The sequence below is a fragment of the Ursus americanus genome, chromosome 5, assembly GCF_024610735.1.
Source record: "Ursus americanus isolate L20-20 chromosome 5, mUrsAme1.1.p, whole genome shotgun sequence".
NCBI lineage: Eukaryota > Metazoa > Chordata > Mammalia > Carnivora > Ursidae > Ursus > Ursus americanus.
In genome coordinates, this window is record NC_142131.1 from 14,078,398 (window position 1) to 14,100,618 (window position 22,221).

At 38.8% G+C, this 22,221-nt stretch overlaps 1 long non-coding RNA gene across 6 annotated transcripts in view; it reads right to left on the minus strand.

Moving 5' to 3' along the window:
• The window catches only part of LOC148110039 (uncharacterized), a 322,676-nt gene that overhangs the window by 169,853 nt on the left and 130,602 nt on the right, over positions 1–22,221 (minus strand). For 4 of the 6 annotated variants that reach the window (XR_015724384.1, XR_015724383.1, XR_015724386.1 and 1 more), the window contains exon 7: positions 6,570–6,699. The exons of the other annotated variants lie outside the window; for them this stretch is intronic. This is a non-coding gene — a long non-coding RNA (uncharacterized LOC148110039). The remainder of the gene's footprint in view (positions 1–6,569; positions 6,700–22,221) is intronic. 6 annotated transcript variants of the gene reach the window in all.

Below are 22,221 nucleotides of genomic sequence, written 5' to 3' on the forward strand. Positions count from 1 at the left end.
ATTGTGAATCACTTGCCTGAGGTTACCAAACTAGCACACGCCTGAAGCTAGAATCCAAACACAGCCTTTCAGATTCTGAAACCTGTACAGAGAAAAAGAGCATAGTAAAGACTGAAGTGGTGAAGTGTACAGTGAGTTTTGGGAAAAAGCAAGGAGCTCAGTGTGACTAGAACACGGATAAAGTTAGGAAGAGGAGGGCTTGGGTTCTACAATTAGTCATGTCTCCAGCAGGGAACTTCCTTCCGCTAGACCCAAACAGGAAGCCTTTCATGACCCACTTCTTCAATAGATTATTTTAAATTCAATTAATTAATATATAGTGTATTATTAGTTTCAGAGGCAGAATTTAGTAATTCATCAGTTGCATATAACACCCAGTGCTCATCACATCACGTGCCCTCCTTAATGCCCATCACCCAGTTACCCCATCCCCCCAACCACCTCCCCTCCAGCAACCCTCAGTTTGTTTCCGATAGTTAAGAGTCCTTATGGTTTGCCTCCCTCTCTGTTTTAATCTTATTTTATTTTTCCTTCCCTTCCCATATGTTTCAATAGATTTTATTCAGTAAACAGAGCCTTCCTTTGCCAGATCTTCATATCAGTGGCAGAGGTGCCTGAAAGTGTAGTCCAGTGACCATCTGTGCTGGAATCCCAGGGAAATTTGTTAGAAATACAGATTTTCTAGGTACCACACAAGCCTACAGAATCAGAACCTCTTTGTTCTGGGCTTTGAACTTGCCTTTTTAACACCTTCCCCTGGTGTTTCTCATAAATACAAAAGACTATGCTTGGAGTCACAGTGTTGGAGGATATCCCACCCAGGAGGATGTTCTCCTCCCTTTCTACCATCCCTCCTGCTCTTGCATTTATCTCCAGACTGTCTCCTTGCCTAGGTTTACTGCTCCTTAAAACAACCTTCTGTTTATTTACTGTCTAAAAATGTTGTAACTTTGCCACCAAGAGGTGATGGTCAAACTGCTTTTATTTTCATATGCTTGCTATTAAAAAATAGTACCTTTATTAAAAAAATGTTTCTTGGATGTCTAGAATTGTTCACTGAAATTCTAGGAGGACCTAAGAAGTCTGACTAGCAGTATTACATGAAATAGACTGATGATGACCAAGCGTGAGAAAAACTGACTTTATCTTGCAGTATAATGTGTATAGTCAGTCATGTGATCCTATTAGGATGTTCTTCAGTACATTCTTTTAAATCACATAATGAAACCAACAGGGCTACCACTGTCTCTAGAGTCATCAAGGATTGACTAAGAAGGAATCTTAGAATCAATCTCCTTATTTAGCTCTTAGAACCTGAGTTTTCTGGTCGCCTGTGCAGACATGCTCTGCAAGCTTCTCCCTGCTGGCATTCCTGAAGGAAAGAAGCTGTGTGAAGCCGCCTGCCAATGCTACAGCAACCTGGCACCAGGCAATGGTAAAAGCCACTCCAGCTGAAAGGTGTCTTTTGCACTCTGGCTGAGAATGGCTGTTTTAGAAAATGCTTTTTTTTTTCTTTTTCTTTTTTTCAGTTTCTAATGCTATTTTTCTGTGTGCTATCATATTTTCAAAGCACTAATCCTTAATCCTTAAGGAGAAGATTCTTTACAAAATCCCACTTTGTATTTTTGCAGTTGCCTGTTCTAGTGGGCCTTCCTAAGCCTTTCCTAAAGCAAATCCATTAAGTTGCACTCATCCTTGGCTTTGCAATTCAGTTACTTTATCTCTGTGGTTAAAACTCTTGTTTGTTATTCTCACTTAATTGAGGTGAATTAAATAGGCGATTTTATAAAGGAGCTATTATTACCCACTCTCTATTAAATAGATGGGCCTGAATGTCAAGGATTCCCTGAAGACAACAGTCTTACTTGATTAGGTACATTTGAGGTGATAGAAAATATATTTTGGTTGGAGATCTCACATAGTGGCCCTGAAGTCTTAATTCTAAGACTGCAAAGAATCTACAAAATTACTATCATTGTTGTTAAGAAACATGCTGTCAAGGGAAAGACAAATCTACAGTTTGAAAACTAAAATTAAGATTCTCTTTGGCACCTAATAAGCCCTTTTAGATGAAGTAAACTATCTATGGCTCATAGGAAAAGCCAAGGAAGATTCTAGGCAAATTTGGAAAACAAATTCAGTTCGATTTTGAGATCCTCATATATCCCTTTTGGCTTCCCTCCTCACTTCTCACCCTCGTTTCTAATTCATTTCATAATTGTCCTCAAATACCAACTATGCATCCCATACTTTCAAGCTCCAGGGATTCAATGCTAAGTCAAATACAGTCCCTACACAAAAAATTTATCACCAAATGGGAGTAAGCAATGACAATGTAGTATGCTCCATTCTTGACTTAAAGTGGTTGCCAGCCAATCCCTGCCATGATTTGCTGTTTACCATTACTCAGTAGGTTTGGATTTACAAGGCTGGTTAAATCTTCTTGAATGGGATTGCTATGCTTGCAATTTGTGTCCTTGATACTAGAAGACACAATGGAGTCCTCAGTTATGTTATGAATTCCAGCTAGTTTTCACCAGACACATCTCTCGGATTATTTAGTTTACAACTGAGTTGGTTTTTCTTTTTTGTATAAAAGAAGCTTTTACTAATGTAACAATACAAATAGAAAATTACTCATTAACATTGCTAATTATAAATACAAAATATAGTTTTAAAACTGCATAAAATAAGATTTAAAGAAATGCAAACCCATGCAAATAAAGTGGTGCCTTCCACCGTATGACTCTTTAATTTCTGTCATTACTTGTTTAATTTAATGCAGTGTTGCTTCTTCAGCCCAAACAAAATTTCGCCCTATCTTGACTTTTAGAATTGGAAACATTTAGGCTATACTCATCTGATCGTATTTTGGAGCTACTGAGTAAAAGCTTGCCTCTTCAACCTAATCCTGGGATCAGATGTAGGATCCAAGGTTTTAACCATCTTCTTCCTAATTACCTTGGCAGGCCCCCTATCTCCCCTCTTATAATCCCCCAGAACTAGAATTTTGCCAGTGTTTCCATCTGGAGAATCCTCCTTCTTCACAGTTTTCCTCTCTTCCCAATGCTGACCTGATTCTTTGTGATCCTTTACTCAACTAGAGTAAAAAGAACAGAAGACTGCTGAATATAAGGAAATCCCCCAGTGATAATCGCTTTGAATCAGGAAGCAGGACCTTTGACAAGCCCTCCAGCAAATTCACTCTGAGATTTTCTTCCAAACAGCCTATTTGTTTGAGGGGTGTTTTATACATAATGGTTTAAGATTATTCTAACTTTGATTTCTTGTCTCCTTTTTTTATCCAAATTTTACTTTATCAGAGGATTATCTTTACTGATTAAGGACATTTTTTTTTTCCTTCTCAAAAGGATTTGAGATGATTTGCAAACAAAGCCACACTTATAATTAAACCATAAAATCACAGAAGCACAAGGGTGAAAAGAGAAAGAAAGAAAAGTTGATAATAAAATTTCCCAGAACCAGCCCACCCTCCTCCACAGTAACTTGAGGGGATATAATCTGATACCATCTACAACAATGAATAGTGTTCATTTGGTGTTGTGTGTGTCACCCTCACCCTCTACTATATTGTGAGTTCTTTGAGAACTAGAGATGTATCTTAGCAACTATTGCACTCCCAGAGCTTTGAAAAAATGCTAAATACAGTCTGGATTTTCAAATACAGTTTGTTGAATTAGCTCCGAATTTCTAAATTTCCACTCTATTTCTTTTAAGAGCTGTGCTTTATTTTTTAAATATTTTAACATGTAATTTAAATATACTAAAATATCAGAACCATTTTAAAACACGGTTTTATGTAATTTTCTTTTCCATGATATTAAAATGTTAGTTTATAAAGAATTAAGATGTGACTCTTCCCCATGTGATTTCTATTTTTAAAGGCTGGGGGAAAACTACCCTCCCTTTTCCGTATCTTCTGTCAGTTTTGCTGCCCCCAGAATGTCCTGAAATAACCCTTACGCCCACCAGACAGCCTTGCGTAGACGTGTAGAGAATATGATCTTTAAGCCACTGTCATGCCTGCCCTCTCAACGCTCTCACCGCCAGCACCTTTACCTCTTCCCGTACAGGGACATCACCCCTGCTACTATGCAGAAAATTGTAATAAATGAAGATCTGATTTTTTAATCCAGAAGACTGCCAATCCCTCTTAGAGGATGACTGATCACTGCAGAACAGTATTTGTTAATTTTGCCATACACAATTTACCTTACAGCCTCACAGCCTCATCAACATTTTCTAGAAGATTCTAGATCACCAGGATAAAATTGCATGCCTTTCATTATCCAGTTTAGCTTTTGAAAATGTGAAAAATATCAAGGTAAAGGCTGATTACCTTTGTTATTTATTATATTTATTGTTTATTAATTCAAATATCACTAATAACACCTGTATTTTGCTAAGCATGTTATAAAATGTCATAATTCCAAAACTTTGATATCTGTTTAAACTCTAATACATCCCTCTAAATTTTAATCAAAATATTTTTTATTAAAATACAACTACTGATTTTGTGTCCACCTTTGATGGAAAATGTCCATGACAGATCTGTGTCTGTTTTATTCATTCATATTCTCCTAAGCACCTAGAGCAATGCCTGGCACAAAATAGGTACTAATTAAATATTTACTGAATAAATAGCAATATTCTTTCTCTTCTTGTCCCATCATCATTTCCTTATCTTCACCATCAAAAAAGAGGCAACCCACCACTAAGCCCTCCATGATAATAGATCAGCAGTTTCTTGAGATCTTATTAGATTTTGCAAAATAGTATAACAAGACAAAGAAAATTTTCAGTGTGAGTGAGAGCATGTCAGCAGCCAGAGAATAGTTGCATTCTGAGGTTCAACACTTTAGCATGATCCTGAATGGAGACTCGGGGAGAGCATATAGGGACCTCAAGATAATCTTTGAATCCTCAGCCTAGTTTCTAAACCTTTGTAAACCGTATTGGGTTTAATCAACTAAATGAGAAAAGAATTTGGAAAATGTTTGAAGTGGAGGCAGGAAGATGACCAAGTGATCAGAAATTAAAGCCTATATGAAGTTGAGGAACTTGGTCAGTTCAGTCAAAAAAAAGGCAAGAAAATTGAAAAGAATGAATTGTCATAAATGAGGCTGGTTGGGCAAGTGTTGCACAGGATCCCTAGAAACACCACTGACACTGCAGGGGCAGGGGAGGGATAAGCAGCTGGGAACTCATGTACCAGGCAGCACAAGAGGCAATGTCCAAAGGATGTGGTGAACTAAACTTCATGTAGCAGACAAAATTTGAAACCAAGCAGGCAATGGTTTCATGGCTCCAAGTAAGCCAGTAAAAATCATGAGAGTAGCTTCCACTTATTAAATACTTTCTAAGTATTTTACATGTGTTACCTTAATTCTTACAATTCTGTGAGGTAGGTACTATTATTTCTCTGTTTTATGGATGAAGAAACTAAGAGAAGAAAGATGAAGAAAATAAGGTAAAGAAACTAAGGAGTAGTTAGGTCATTTGTGCAAACTCACCCAGCTAGAAGGTGCTGGAGCCAGCTTCCAACCAAGGCAGTTTAAGTCTGGGGAGTCACTGTTGGCTCCACAAGATATGCTACTCCGTGCACTGCAGGATTAGGCAGTAGGGTCCAGAGAACAGGCCACAGGAAAAAAGAGGCAAGAGCCAGGCAGTAAGGCAGGGGGCTGGAGTAGTGGGCAAAGACTCAAGGTAGGCTGCAGATCAAGTGAAGAAGTGGAAAGTTACACTGGTAAATAAGGCAGAAGTCAGCATGTAAGGAGAAGAAGAGACTCCAAAAGAGAGGTCACACAGCACTCACATCTAGCACACCAAATATAACCTGTGTGCGGTAGGACTCATGCCAGGCTCATGAGAATAAAGAGTAAGTCAATGATCTACTTCCAGGCCAGGGTAGGACTTTGGGGAAAAAAAAAAAAAAGCTGATTCTGCAGTGGGGGTCCTGGGAAGATGGGCTAATCAGGCACTTTAACCCCTCACACAGACCACCAACTCACATCTCAGAAACTGAGGGTGATTTAAGAAGAGCCTGTCCTACTTGGAAATCCCAATAAAGACCTGGGTGTCCTCCATGAACTTTGCTGCAGATATAACTAATTCAATAAGGGCTAATTATAGAACTAAATCAGAGCTGTCCAAAGCCCTGTAAAATATTACATTTTAAGATAGGTGAGCAAACTGTTAAAGCTCAAAGAGTTTCCCCCATTTATTCAAGATAAATGATTCCTTTGGAAAAGCTCAATTACTTGAAGGAAAGTCTCCAAGAATCATCTACAAAGCTTATAAAACATTGTCAGGGGTCCTATCTCAAACTTACAAGATCAGAATATCAGATAATAGGGCATAGGATATTGTATTTTTTTAAGTGTCCTGGATAATTTTGGTAATCTGTTTGACTCATCTGCTTGAACACACGTAAAAGACTGCCAAAGGAGTCCACTGGTGGGAATGTTCCCCAAGAGCTGCATCCTTTTGCCAGTTCTAATGGGATCAATGCCGCTGCCCTGCTCAGAGTGCTAGCGTGGGGTTCTCACCTCATTTGATCTGGTCAGATACTTTAGGCATCTGCTATTCCCCAACCAGGAATAGCCCTTCACTCAGATGGTAGAGGCATTCTGATTCAGACACTTCTGCTTCCCATGGTAATGGAGTAGGATCTTAAGCCTGCCACAAGAAGATTTGAGAATGATAAGGTCAACTGTGGATAAATCGGAAACAGATTAGTAGGTGTTTAAATGAAATGGAAACAACACTGAAGTATTACACAGAGGTATGTTTGGGTAGTGACTGAGGATGTCTCTTCCCTAAAGTTATGACAATTGTTCAGCAGAAATGATCAGACTAATGGCTTGGTTCTGCTCCTATCACCTTGTCTCATCTATTACCTTCCTTTGTCCTCCTCTGTGTGGAGGGCTCATTTTAAACCCCAGGACTGCTTTCTCTAAATAATAGCTAATTTTTACCAAATTCTTAGAACTGTTGGGTTTTGTCCTAAATTGTTTATAAGCAATTTCATATTTAGTGAGCAACTTAGGTCCCTAGGATGACTTGAGCAGCAAAAAATTCTCTGATGATTTATTCTAAGGGTCCAGAATTTCTTTCTCTTATTTTCCAGTACATATGGAGGTTTCTTATACAGCAAATAGCAAAACCTCCATTTACAGCAGTTTCAGAAGAGGTTTACTTGAATTGTACCCTCAGGGATTGAAATTAGGTAAAGGATGAATTTGCTGATAATATGGTTATGTCTTTCACCTGACTGTCACATAATCCAGTCCAGTATTTTCATCCATGTGCATAGCTCATGTTTACATAGTCAATTCAACTGGCTACGTATTGGGCCAAAACAAATAGGAAGAGGACTACAGAGTTAGTCAACCTTGTCATCATCAGCTTTTTTCCTGTTATTTAAACACAGTCTAAATTGATAAACACTAGAATTAATAATAAAAAGAAGTTGGACTCTCTTTAGGGGTTTAATAAAATGTGATGCCTTTTCTGAGGATGTTTTTAATGGATCCACTTCAAGAAGATGAGGGCAAGGTAGAAAGAACAAGCTGACCTCTCAAAATCTCTTCCAGTCAAGGAATACAATGATCATATCACAAGCAGAAGAAATGCCAGCCAGTTTTTCCTTGGTGCCTAGTATATTTTCTTGGAATTTAAAAAGAGGAGCAGTGTTGATAATTTGCCACAGGTTTAAGCACAGAACATGCCACCTTTCACAGAACTCTATTTTAGAGTTGCAAGTATCCAAAAGACAAGCTCATAAAGACAGCCTACTGGGGAGAAAATGAGTAAAATCATAGCAAACCACGCCAAGTATGCGCACAACCCAACATTTCCTCCAGCCATGTTGCAACATTCTTCTCCAAACACTGCCCTTATAAAAATGGCTGACACAAAATACAACCTTGATCCAGCCACTTTACCCTTCCCTTGTGTAACCACATTGGCTTTGAGCCAAAGTCCCAAAGTTCAGGTAGAAGTTACCATTCCAGGCTGCTAAATATAGTGAAAGAAATGGAACACCCATTTTTTTCTAAGTCAAGCAGGACCTTGTAAGAAGCTAAACAAGAATTTGGATTGGTTGGATAATTTAAACAGCTGTAAGGATGACTTTATGTAGCATAATTAGTTCACAGGAACAAATAGCCAATGGAAAAAAATATACAACTCTATGAATTATTTATTATAATAGACAAGTCCAAAAACCCATAAAGAACCAATGTCACATAATTGAAAAATAAAACATGTAAACAAGTTGGCAGGTTCTAGGAGCCTGACTTCTTGCCCATGCTCTCCACATTACTATGAGAAAAATTCAGGATTTAAAGTCAGATGAGTCAGATGGCTGGTTTAAAACCCAATTCATTTTACCTGTCTCAGACTTTCTCAGTGACATTATCTGCAAAATGAGGATGATAATTAAATCTACCTCACAAGATTGAGCCCTGAATGGGGCTCCACTCTGGGCATGGAGCCTGCTTAAAATTTTCTTTCTCAGGCTCTGAATCCAAGATGGTAGAGGAGTAGGAGACCATAATTTCATCTGGTCCCAGGAATTCAGCTAGATAGCTATCAAATCATTCTGAACACTGCAAACTCAAACAGATATCTAAGAAAAAAATAGCTGAAACTGTACAAATAGAAAAGTAACCACTTTCTGCAAAGTAGGAGGTGCAGAGAAGTGAATCCGAGGTGATATATTGGAAGACAAACCATGGGGGAAGGGAGCCTCCATAAGCCAGCTACTGGAAAGCAAAATAGCAGCGGAGCACAAAATCAGAATTTTCATAAGTTGGTTCCGGTGAGGAATGCCCCTGCCTAAAAGGCACTCAGGTGGTGAAGCAGGGCAGAATCCTAGGTGGGACAGTGTGGTCTCAGGATCCCCAAGGTCACAAGAAGACCAGGAATGCCTGAGTGCAACAGAGTCCCCAGGCATCAGAGTGGGGAAGACAGCTGCAATCAGCAAGCCCATGAGCAGGCTTTCAGCTCAGGGATGCCATATACCATGAACCAGGGCTAGGTCGGGCAACTGCTCTCCAAGCAGGGGCCCAGCAAGCAGCAGAATAGGTGAGACCCTCTTCTTCCCCTGGGACTTGCAGTGCTGGTGTGAGCCACATGAGTCTGCAGGATTTGGAGACTCAAAGTGGGTTCACAAGCCTGAGATAGAAATAGTCGGTCACAGGCTTGGTAAGCACAGAGTGTGGATGAAGACCAGGGAGATACAAGTGATTGACTACTTTTCCCTGAGGGTGCACTGAGTAGGGCCCCAAGATCTCAGCTCCAGGGCTGGAGATTGGGAGGCAGCCATTTTCATTCTCGTCTTCTAAAGCAGCACAGAAAGCCTTCAGGGAACAAAAGCCACATAGAGCAATCCAGAGTCACTGGAACTTAGGCTGGCCCCCTGGCAAGGGGGGTGCAACTCCATCTGGGGCAAATATACTTGAGAATCAACACCACAGGCCCCTCCCCCAAAAGATCAGCAAGAACATCCAGCTAAGACCAAGTTTACTGATCACAGAGAACTGCAAAACTCCAGTGCAAGGGGAAAATAGTATATAGAATTCATGTTTTTCCCCCCCGTAATTCCTTAGTCTTTACATTTTAATTTTCTTTCTCTTTCCTTTTTCAACCAATCTCTTATTTTATCAATTCTTTTTTTAAATTCTTAATTCTTTACAATTTTACAATTTTACTTCTAACAAACAGACCAAAATAGACCTGGAATCTAATGTATGGCTCTGGACTCCTCACCTGATGGATCATATTCACTCTTTTTTTTCTTCTTCTTCTTCTTTTTTTTTTCCTTACACCCTTTTTAAAATTTCATCTTTACAGATACATTCTATCCTTTCAATGTATTTACTTTTATTTTTGTACATATATATGTGTACATATATACATAAAACGTACACATAAAACTTCTTACTTTATAATTTTGAGATTTAGTTTATTCTAAAAAAACTGACCAAAATACACTCAGAATATACTGTATTGTTTTGTTCTGTTCATCCTGTTTGTTTATATTCCTTCTTTTTCTTCTTTTACTGTTTTCTCTTTTAATTTTCATCTTTACAGTTACATCTATCTTTTCATTGTATTTAATTTTATTTTTGTACATATTTAAGTTTTTGTTTCTTTACAGTTTGGGGATCTATTTTTCTAACAAACAGACCAAAATACACACAGGATCCAGTGTATTGCTCTGTTCTGTGCATATTATATTCTGATTATATTCTCTCTTTTCTTTTTTAATTTTTTTTTTTTCAGTTTCAGGTCCCTTCTGATTTGTTTAGTGTACATTTCTCTGGATGGTTGTTGCTATTTTAGTATTTTGTTCTCTTATTCATCTACTCTAATCTGGACAGGATGACAAGAAGGAAAAACGCATCTCAAAAAAGAGAACAAGAGGCATTACTGACTGCCAGGGACCTAATCAGTATAGATATAAGTAAGATGTCAGAAGTAGAGCTGAGGATAACAATTATAAAGATATCAGCTGGGCTTCAAAAAAAAAAAAAAAGCATACATGACAATACAGAACCCCTTTCTGGAGAAATAAAATAACTAAAAACTAATCAAGGTGAAATCAAAAGGCTATCAATGAAATGCAATAAAAATGGAGGTTCTAACTGCTGGGATAAATGAGGCAGAAGACAGAATTAGTGACAGGGAAGACAAGATGATGGACAATAAAGAATCTGAGAAAAAAGAGATACACAACTAATAGATCATGTGGGAGGAATTAGAGAAATAAGTGATACCATAAAGCAAAACAATATTAGAATAATTGGGATCCCAGAGGAAGAGGATAAAGAGAGACAGGCAAAAGGTACATTGGAGCTAATTACAGTGGAGAACTTCCATAATCTGGAGAAGGAAACAGGTGTTCAAGTCCAGGAGGCACAGAGAACCCACCTCACACTCAGTAAAAACAGGTCAATACCTTGACATATAATAGTGAAGCATGCAAATTTCAGAGACAAAGAGAAAATCCTGAAAGCAGCTCAGGACAAGAGGTCCTTAACATACAAGGGTAGAAACATTAAACTGGCAGAAGACCTAGCCACAGATATCTGGCAGGCCAGAAAGGACTGGCATGTTATATTCAGGGTGCTAGAAGAGAAAAATATGCAACCAAGAATACTTTCTCCAGCAAGGCTGTCAGTCAAAATAGGAGAGATAAAAAGTGTTCAGGACAAACAGAAACTAAAAGAATTTGTGATCACTAAACTGGCCTTGAAAGAAATAGTAAAAGGGATCCTTTCAGCAAAGAGAGAGCCCAAAACTAACAGACCAGAAAGGACCAGGGACAATATACAGAAACAGTGACTTTACAGGTAATACAATGCCACTAAATTGATATCTTTCCATAGTTACTCTGAATGCATATGGGCTAAATGCTCCAATGAAAAGACACAGGGTATGAGATTGGATAATGATGCAAGACCCATCAATATGCTGTCTGCAAGAAAGTCATTTTAGAACCAAAGACACCTCCAGATTGAGAGTGAGGGGTGGAAAACCATGTATCATGCTAGTAGACATCAAAAGAAAGCTGGTGCGGCAATCCTTATTTCAGACAAATTAGATCTTAAACCAAAGACTGTAATAAGAGACAAGGAAGGACACTATATTATAATTAAAGGGTCTATCCAATAAGAAGATCTAACAATTGTAAATATTTATGCCCCTAACATGGGAGCAGCCAATTATATAAACCAATTAATAACAAAATTAAAGAAACACATCCATAATAATACAATCATAGTATGGGATTTTAACACCTCCCTCATTTCAACAAACAGATCATCAAAGCAGAAGATCAACAAGGAAACAAGGGCTTTCAGTGACACATTGGACCAGAGGGACTTCATAGATATATTCAGAGCATTCCGTCCTGAAGCAACAGAATACACATTCTTCTTGAGTGCATATAGAACATTCTCCAGAATAGATCACATTCTGAGTCACAAATCAGGTTTCAACTGGTACCAAAAGATTGGGATCATTCCCTGAATATTTTCAGAGCACAATGCTTTGAAACTGGAACTCAATCACAAGAGGAAAGTTGGAGAGAACTAAAATACATGGAGTCTAAAGAGCATCCTACTAAAGAATGAATGGGTCAACCGGGAAATTAAAGAAGACTTTTAAAAATTCATGGAAACAAATGAAAATGAAAACACAACTGTTCAAAATCTGTGGGATGCAGCAAAGGCAGTTCTAAGAGGGAAGTTTATAGCAAAGAAGCCTTTCTCAAGAAACAAGAAAGGTCTCAAATACGCAACCTAACCCTACACCGAAAGAAGCTGTAGAAAGAACAGCCAATAAAGCCTAAACCCAGCAGGGGAAGAGGAATAATAAGGATTAGAGCAGAAATCAATGAAATAGAAACCAAAAGAACAGTAGAACAGATCAACAGAACTAGGAGCTGGTTCTTTGAAAGAATTAATAAGATTGATAACCCTGGCCAGACTTATCAAAAGAAAAGAGAAAGGACCCAAGTAAATAAAATCATGAATGGAAAAGAAGAGATCACAGCCAACACTGAAGAAATACAAACAGTTATAAGAACATATTATGAGCAACTATATGCCAACAAATTAGGCAACCTGGAAGAAAGGGATACTCCGCATTCCCAGAGTAGTATAAACTACCAACACTGAAACAGGAAGAAATAGAAAACCTGAACAGACCCATGATCAGCAAGGAAATTGAAGCAGTAATCAAAAATCTCCCAACAAACAAGAGCCCAGGGCTGGATGGCTTTCCAGGGGAATTCTGCCAAACATTGAAAGAAGAATGAATACCTATTCTTTGGAAGCTGTTTGAAAAAATAGAAATGGAAGGAAAACTTCCAAACTCTTTCTATGAGGCTAGCATTACCTTGATTCCAAAACCAGAAAAAGACCCCACAAAAAGGAGAATTACAGACCAATATTCCTGATGAACATGTATGCAAAAATTCTCACCAAGATACTGGCCAATAGGATGCAACAGTACATTAAAAGGATTATTCACCATGACCAAGTGGGATTTATTCCTGGGCTACAAGGGTGGTTCAACACCCACATATCAAATAATGTGATACACTACATTAATAGAAAAGACAAGAACCATATTACCCTCTCAATAGATTCAGAAAAAGCATATGACAAAATACACCATCCTTTCTTAATTAAAACTCTTCACAGTGTAGGGATAGAGGGTACATACCTCAATATCATAAAAGCCATCTATGAAAACCCACAGCGAATATCATTCTTAATGGGGAAAAACTGAGAGCTTTTCCCCTAGGGTCAGGAACACGGCAGGGATGTCAACTCTGACCACTGTTGTTCAACATAGTACTAGAAGTCCTAGCCTCAGCAATCAGACCACAAAAAGAAATAAAAGGCATCCGAATTGGCAAAGAAGAAGTCAGAGTCTCACTCTTTATAGATGACATGATTCTCCCTAGGGAAAGCCCAAAAGACTCCACCTGAAAATTTCTAGAACTCATAAAGGAATTCAGCAAAGTGGCAGGATATAAAATCAATGCACAGAAATCAGTTGCATTTCTTTCTTTTTTTTTTTTTTAAAGATTTTATTTATTTATTTGACAGAGATAGAGACAGCCAGCGAGAGAGGGAATGCAAGCAGGGGGAGTGGGAGAGGAAGAAGCAGGCTCATAGCGGAGGAGCCTGATGTGGGGCTCGATCCCATAACGCCAGGATCACGCCCTGAGCCAAAGGCAGACGCTTAACCGCTGTGCCACCCAGGCGCCCCTCAGTTGCATTTCTATACACTAATAATGAGACAGAAGAAAGAGAAATTAAGGAGTCGATCCCATTTACAATTGCACCCAAAAGCATAAGATACCTAGAAATAAACCTAATAAAAGAGGCAAAGGATTGGTATTCAGCAAACTCTAGGACACTCATAAAAGAAATTGAGGAAGACATGAAGGAATTGAAAAACATTCCATGCTCATGGACTGGTAGAACAAATATTGTTAAAACGTCTTTGCTACCTACAGCAATCTATACATTCAATGCAATCCCTATCAAAATACCATCAACTTATTTCACAGAACTGAATAAATTATCCCAAATTTGTATGGAACCAGAAAAGACCCCAAATAGCCAAAGGAATGTTGAAAAAGGAAACCAAAACTGGTGGCATCACAATTCCGGACTTCAAGATTTATTACAATGTTGTAATCATCAAGATGGTATGGTACTGGCACAAAAACAGACATACAGATCAATGGATCAGATCAATGGAAACCAGAAATGGACCCTCAATTCTGTGGTCAACTGATCTTTGACAAAGCAGGATAGACTATCCCATGGAAAAAAAGACAGTCTCTTCAACAAATGTATTGGGAAAAATGGACAGCCGCATGCAGAAGAAAGAAACTGGACCATTTTCTTACACCATACACAAAAATACACTCAAAAGGGATGAACGATCTAAATGTGAGACAGGAATCCATCAAAATCCTAGAAGAGAACACAGGCAGGAACCTCTGTGTCCTCGGCTGGAGCACCTTCTTCTAGACATATCTCCAAAGGCAAAGGAAACAAAGGCAAAGATGATTATTGGGACTTCATCAAAATAAAAAAGCTTTTGCACAGCAAAGGAAACAGTCGACGAAACCAAAAGACAACTGAGAGAGTGGGAGAAGATATTTGCAAATGACATATCAGATAAAGTACTAGTACCCCAAATCTATAAAGAACTTCTCAAACTCAACACCCAAAGAACAAATAATCCAATCAAGAAATGGGCAGAAGACATGAACAGATCTTTCTTCAAAGAAGACATACAAATAGCTAACAGACACATGAAAAAATGCTCCACATCACTCAGCGTCAGGGAAATCCAAATCAAAACCACAATGAGATACCATCTCAAACCAGTCAGAATGGCTAAAATTAAGTCAGGAAACAACAGATTTTGGTGAGGATGCAGAGAAAGGGGAACCCTCTTACACTGTTGATGGGAATGCAAGCTGGTGCAGCCACTCTGGAAAACAGTATGGAGGTTCCTCAAAAAGTTGAAAATAGAGCTACCCTATGACCCAGCAATTGCACAACTGGGAATTTACCCCAAAGATATAAATGTAGTGATCTGAAGGGGCACCTGCACCCCAATGTTTATAGAAGCAATGTCCACAATAGCCAAACTATGGAAAGAGCCCAGATGTCCATCGACAGATGAATGGATAAAAAAGTGGCTATATATATATATTTATATATATATACACACACACACACAATGGAATACTATTCAGCCATCAAAAAAAAATCTTGCCATTTGTGACAACGTGGATGGAACTACAGGGTATTTTGCTAAGTGAAATAAATTAATCAGAGAACAATTATCATTTGATCTCACTCATATATGGAATTTAAGAAACAGGACAGAGGATCATAGGGGAAGAGAGGAAAAATAAAACAAGACGAAATCAGAGAGGGAGATAAACCATAAGAGTCTCTTAACTCTAGGAAATAAACTGAGGGTTTCTGGATGGAGTAACTGGGTGATGGACATGAAGGAGGGCACGTGATGTAATGAGCACTGGGTATTATATAAGACTGATAAATCACTTACCTCTACACCTAAAACTAATAGTACATTATATGTTAATTAAATTTAAATTTTAAAAATTAAAAAAAAAGATCCTCTCCCTATGCCCCTCCTCTGCTCATTTGCATGCATATGCACAAGCTCTCTAAATCAATCAATCTACCTCACAAGACTACTGTGAAGATTAATAATAGTGATAACGATAACATTTTACTACATAAATGTTTGCTGGCATTAGGAAAACTTGCAGCACAATGCTCTTCTAGCTCACCTTCTTCTCAGCCTCTCTCAGGATGAAGGAGACACGGCAGTAAGAATGGAATGTCCCTTAAACCAGAAAAAAAAAATGTCACTCTCTGTACAAATCTGCAGGTTCTGTACCCTACAATCTTTTAAAATTTAGTCAGTCACCTACTAAATGTATCCAAGGTCCCTCACTGGCTCCCTTAGTTATATATGGAAATTAAGCCATTTCTAATGCCTCCCCCCATACAAAAACCTTCGGGAATTCATTTAGCGTTGAGGGTGGATCAATGTGACCACACTATTAGTCAGAGAACAAACAGTCCAGGTAAGTAATTTTGTTTTGTCCCATAGATTAAATACATTCTCACCTGCAGAGACTAATGGGCTCCAGAGATCGTTCTCTATATATTTAACAATGAGATAACTAAGTGGCAAAGTCAACAATAATCAGAAGGCAGGTGCAAGGAACCAAACAACTTTTTTACAAATATTGTTTTTCCTTAAGGGAAATAAGACACACCTTTAATAAAAGAACTCTGTAACCTAAAACAAGAAGAGAACAGATGTGGGGAGAGAAAGATTGCTGACTAGGAATAGGTCCTATTAGAACAATCAGCTCAAATTCTAATCTTGGCAGGAAATGAAGTTCAAACAAACTTCTTTGAGCTTGGTAAAAACCTTTGGACCCAACTTGGAACAATTTCTTCTCTTGATCTACCAAACCTAAACAGATCTACCAAATCTAAAATAATCACTAGATTTAGTGATTATTCCTTTGAAATGTCTTTATATTTTCTTCTTCTTTTCCATCTCCACTTGTCTCTGCATCTTACCATCTCCTGCCTAGATACTGAAATGCCTCATAACTAGTCACCCAGACTCTCCAAACCAAACTGCTCAAGTAACAGTCTCAAAAAGCCACTACAGAGTCAAGCTTTAGCTCAAAATGCCAAGTAAGTTCAGTGTGGTCTACAAGTCTGACCTTTTCTACCTGACTTTCAAAGTCCTTCATAATATGACTCCACCCTACCAGCCTATCCTTACTTTCCAGTCAGACTGGCTTCCTCACCATTCTCTCTTGAATACACAAGACACACACCCACACTGCTCCATTGTCACTTCCACTGCTTCACACATGCTTCTTGCTCTTGCGTGGAATGCTCTGCTTCTCCAGCTGCATATCCAATTCCTGCTCATTCTTCAGGGCCTAGATTTAGTCTCATCTCCTCCATGAACCCTTCTCTCACTCCTGCAGTCCTCAATAAACATTTTCTCTATACCATATAATCTGTCACTTCAAAACATCTGTATATCACTCATTTCATGTGCACTAGACTCATTTCCATGACTAGATAATAAATTCGGTCACAAAATACTGGTTTTTGTGACAAATATGATCCCAAATACATTCTATTTATTATCTCATTTTTGTTTACTTTCATTTAAATAAATAGGCACATTCTTAACTGCCTACAGAATTTCCTTAAGGAAATCAATCTTCTGCCATCATTCCTCAAATTATTTAAATTAAGAGTAACAATATTAGAATATGCATCACTAAAACCTCTAAATCTTAAATGTAGGAGAAAAGGCATTAGGTGGATTAGAAAAATCATTGAACAATGATTTAGGAGATCTGGCTTCTAAGTACCACCCTGCTATTAACTAGCCCTGTGATCCTGGTTAAGCTATATAGTTTCTGCAAAATGAAGGGGTTGGACTGGGTGACCTCTATAGTCTTCCAGCTCTTTCATTCTGTGACTGTAAAGCTGACAACAAAGGCATCAGAGCCTAGTTGGTCATGTCTGAAAAGCAGAAGTGAAGAGTTTTCCCTCCAGGAAATAGAAAAGCTCAAGTGCCTTCTCTTTTATAATCACAATATTAATATTTTTGGGGAAAGTTGGTATCAAATTGTGCTCATTTAGTACATAGTATGTTATAATAATATTCTATGTCAAATACAAAAGAGGCAGCTGGTTAGTTTTCACTTTTTGAAAGTCATATATATTTTGAACCAACTCTGTAGTGGCTTCTCTTGAATTTGGTTATCATGAAGCTACATCATGAAGCTGCGTGAAAATTTAAAAGAGGCCCAGTCCAAATGTGGATGGGAAAGAGTCTTAAGATACATACTGTATGCCATAGTATAGACCTAAGAGAATTGTATGTAAAATTCTGAAAAGCAATTACCCTTCCTACTTTCTAGCCAAACACATATTTTAAGTAACAAGAAATACTAACAAAATTTGTCATAAATCTCTGAAATCTTTTTCTTTTTTTTCTTTTTCTATTGGACTTGATGAGAGAATTTCTTTAAGACAAAAAAACAGAAGACAAGTTATAATGCACCTGTGAAAGATAATTTATAAAATAATACATAGAAGAAGAGTTTGCCAAGGGCAAAGTAGTCAAGAAAAAAGTAGTCAAGTAGTCAAGAAAAAAATGATGTTAAAAGGGGGTCTTCCAAGGATGCCAGTCAAATAAAAATGGCAAATGTGTCACAAAATCAGTCACATTGTGATGCTGTTCTGGGGATCTCGTTTTTTCATCAAATGCTTAAGCAATGTGCTGGGCACTTGGGATACTACACAGTGGCTAACTGAACATAATAAAAAAAATGTTTTTCTTGCTGAAATAGTCTGAACACTGTCTTAACTCAATGGAAACATCAAAAGGTTATTTTCTTCATCAAATATGTTAAATTTATATTTGAAATAAATAATGGCTGATCTCTCTGAAAAAAATAAATAAAGGGAAAGACACAGCATCTGCCCTGCAAGAATTCACTATCAAGCAGAAAGACAGCCAGGGTCTGAGTTAGCAGTGCCCCTGACTGAAGGCTCACTGCGTGCCAAGCACTATGCTAGGCACACCAGCCCCATGAGGCAGGTACCATTATTATCCCTGTATCACTGATGAAGAAACTAAAGCTTTGGGAGATTTCATAATTTACCCAAGCACTCTGATCTGAATGTGTTCCTGCTCCCAGACCCACCCAAAATGTATATGTTGAAATCCTAACCCCCAGTGTGATGATATTGGGAAGTGGGGCCTATGACTGAGTCGCGAGGACAGAAGCCATCAGATTAGTGCCCTTATAAAAAGGTCCCAGAGAAATCCTTCATCCCTTCCTTGGCCATTTGAGGTTGCATGCAAGAAGGCACTCTGTCTATAAAGAAGAGGGCTCTCACCAGACATTGAATCTGCAGATGCCTTGATCTTGGACTTCTCAACCTCCCAAATTGTGAAAAGTAAATGTCTATTGTTTATAAGCCACCCAAGTTATTCTGTGATAGCAGCTGAAACAAACTAAGACATGAAGTCTCCCTAGATAGAAAGCAGCAAGGCTGGCTTTCACACCAGATCTGACTGGCTTCAGTGCTTTCACCCTCCGCTTCAACCCCACACTATAAAACTGATACAGGCAGTGCAATGTGGTAAATGGTGATGGAGACAGGTGCAAAGTACTAGGGTCTCTGCAACTCTCCCCAGAGCTCAAAAGAACGCAGGCCTTCTCTGTGAATTCGAGTCCACGACCTCTGGCTTCAGCAGCAATTGCAGTCGGCGTGCGTAAAACTACCCAGGTTGTGGTATACTACAACTAGACCAAGGCCACAAGGGGAATCAAAGCAAAACACTTCACTTGCTTCAGCTTCTTTGCAAATCTCTGAATAGAAGAGTGTATGCGCACACATACAGGCACAAACACTCCATTGCCACAGCAGTTCCTCTAGAGAGCTAAGTAGTTTATTCAAAAGTACCCTCTTTCCCCATCAAAACAGAAACAATTTTTTTATACATGTTTAAAACCTAATGAAAAACAAACAAACAAAAACCTTCTTTCTGAAAGTAAAGCCCCCAGGAGACTGGGGGAAAACGACTCTGGGTAGCTCAGAGGCTGTTTGGAACTCCTGGGCTGAGTAGCTGCTAGAACTAAGCAGATTCCAGAGGGGCCTAAGGGTCACAGCTGCAAAAAAACATTAAAGCTTCAGGGGCCCTGGGGAGGACGGTGCAAGCTCAGTGGGATGGCGGCTCCACCTGCTCTAACGCCAGTCTGTGGTCCTCATCGGAGTCCTGTTTTGAATCATAACACCAGTGAAGAAGAAGTTTTGTTTATTTGTGTTATGGTATCTTCTTGTCTTTTTGTTTGTTTTAACCTAGTAAGCCGTAAAACCTTCAGTGGGCTATAAGGGGAAGACTTCCCTTCAAAGAAGGGTAAAGGAAAGATTTTTGGCTGCAGCAAGGTGTTAGAAATGTCTATACTGCCAGCATCACCTCCTGAAGGGGGAAAGATTGTTTATCACGGTCCCATTAAGGATTTTGGGCTAAGCATTATGGGAGGGACCTTGTCTTATTTAGGTCTCCCAGTAAGTCTTGAGATATTATTAATCTCATTTACAGTAGAAAAAAAAAGTGAGGCTCTGGACAATTCTAAATCATTTGCTGAGTATCACACAGCTAGTCAGTGGGGGCCAGAACTAAAGGTCTATCTGACCCCAAGGACCAGGAAGAGAATCCTTTCTGTGGAAAGCAAATAGTAAGAGGAAATCTTAATGGGAAGATGAAAAATTAACATCTTTATCTACTGTTTGTTTAATTACCTGCTTATATGAGTAGGAATTAAATACACAAGGAAAACATTTTAAGCTTTACAAAAAGGCATAAGGTGAAATAAGACTCTTTCCACCCTTCTCTTTCAGCTCCCCAGTTCCCTTCACCAGAGGCGACTGCTGATAACAATGTGTCCAGATAGGCTACACATACACAAACATACACATGTATACGTAAAGCCCCCCCCCCCCCGCCTTTTTAAAGATTCTATTTATTTATTTGAGAGACAGAGCACAAGTTGGAGGCGGGGGACAGAGGGAGAGGTTGAAGAGGACTGCCCGCTGAGCAGGGAGCCTGACAGATGCAGGGCTTGATCACAGGACCAGGAGATTATGACCTGAGAAGAGGGCAGACACCTAACTGACAAAGCCACTCAGGCACCCCATAAAGACCCTTTATTTACATAAATGGCAGCATTGTCTGTCCCTTCTTCAACACCTCATATATCTTGGAAATTTTCCATATCGGTACCTATAGATCTGATTCATTCTTCTAACAATTTTTACAATTGTTAAAGAATCTATTGTATGGCTGTCTGATAATTTATTGAACTAGTCCCCTATTAAATGGACATTTAGACTGCTTCTAACCTTTTGCTATTGTAAACAGTGCCATATTAATATCCTCATACAGTCTTCCTTGAACACATATGCTAGTATAGTTTGGAGATACAATGATTAAAAGTGAAATTCCTTGGTCAAGAATATGTGCATTTAAAACTTGATAGAACTAAATTGCCTCCAGGAAATTATGCAACAAATTACAATCCTTAAAATATATATTCATGCCTGCTTCCCCCACTGTCTCCAAAATATTCTGTGTCTCCAGACATTTCCATGCTCTATTGAAAAGAAAAACACCCATATGTTCACCTGCTCCTTTAAAAGCTGCATGCTTCCTTTAGAGTGAGTAGGGGGAACTAATTTATTCAAGACTGGGCATTAGATTCCTGGAGTAGGGGAAGATTTTTGGAGTTCCTTGAACTACAGAAGATGTTGGCTAAAAGCATCTGGTTCTAAATTAGGTGATATTGGCAAAATAGGAAAATAGAATAAGTCCCTGAAAATAAGCAGTTGGCTTTGACTAATCAGCTTAATCCATCAGGGTACTGTCAAAGCCACAGAAGTCACTTCTGGGTATCCCGCGGTAACTCCACCAGCCTGCTGCATAACAAGGCCAGAGCAGGCTGTGAGCTAGGAAAGGGATGCCTGCCACAAACAGAAACACTCAAAAGCTACTGTCTGCCTCTGCTTCTTGGGGAAAAAGAGTGTGGGGGAGGAACATTAGAAACAAGACTAAAGAGAGACTGCGGAGTATAGAATACTGTTTCCTAACTGTAATAAAATGAGGGGGAAAAGGATCTATCCAAAAATAAAAACACCGTTGGAGTTACACTTTCCAGTATAAAACCTTTCTAGAGTGAATAAATCCCTATGGGATTTGCAACACTCATATCTTCATCCAGTGGTGCAGTCCAATCAAAACCATAGGATCCGGGCAGGAATCCTGGGCTTCAAAGGCTGACAGAATTTGAAGCACACACTTTCTCTTTGTCTTAGTTTTATTTACTTGAATCTACTAAATGTCTGCATTTGACATTCTTTCAGGATGCATTTCAAAATGTTCCTCTTCTGTTTGGCAATCACCTTGCTTGAAGGGTTGATTGTCAACACCTGGGGAAAAGAGCCTGCTGGCACCACGGCCTGGAGAGGACTGGGAGGAAGGGCAGTGGCTTAGGTAGGCATT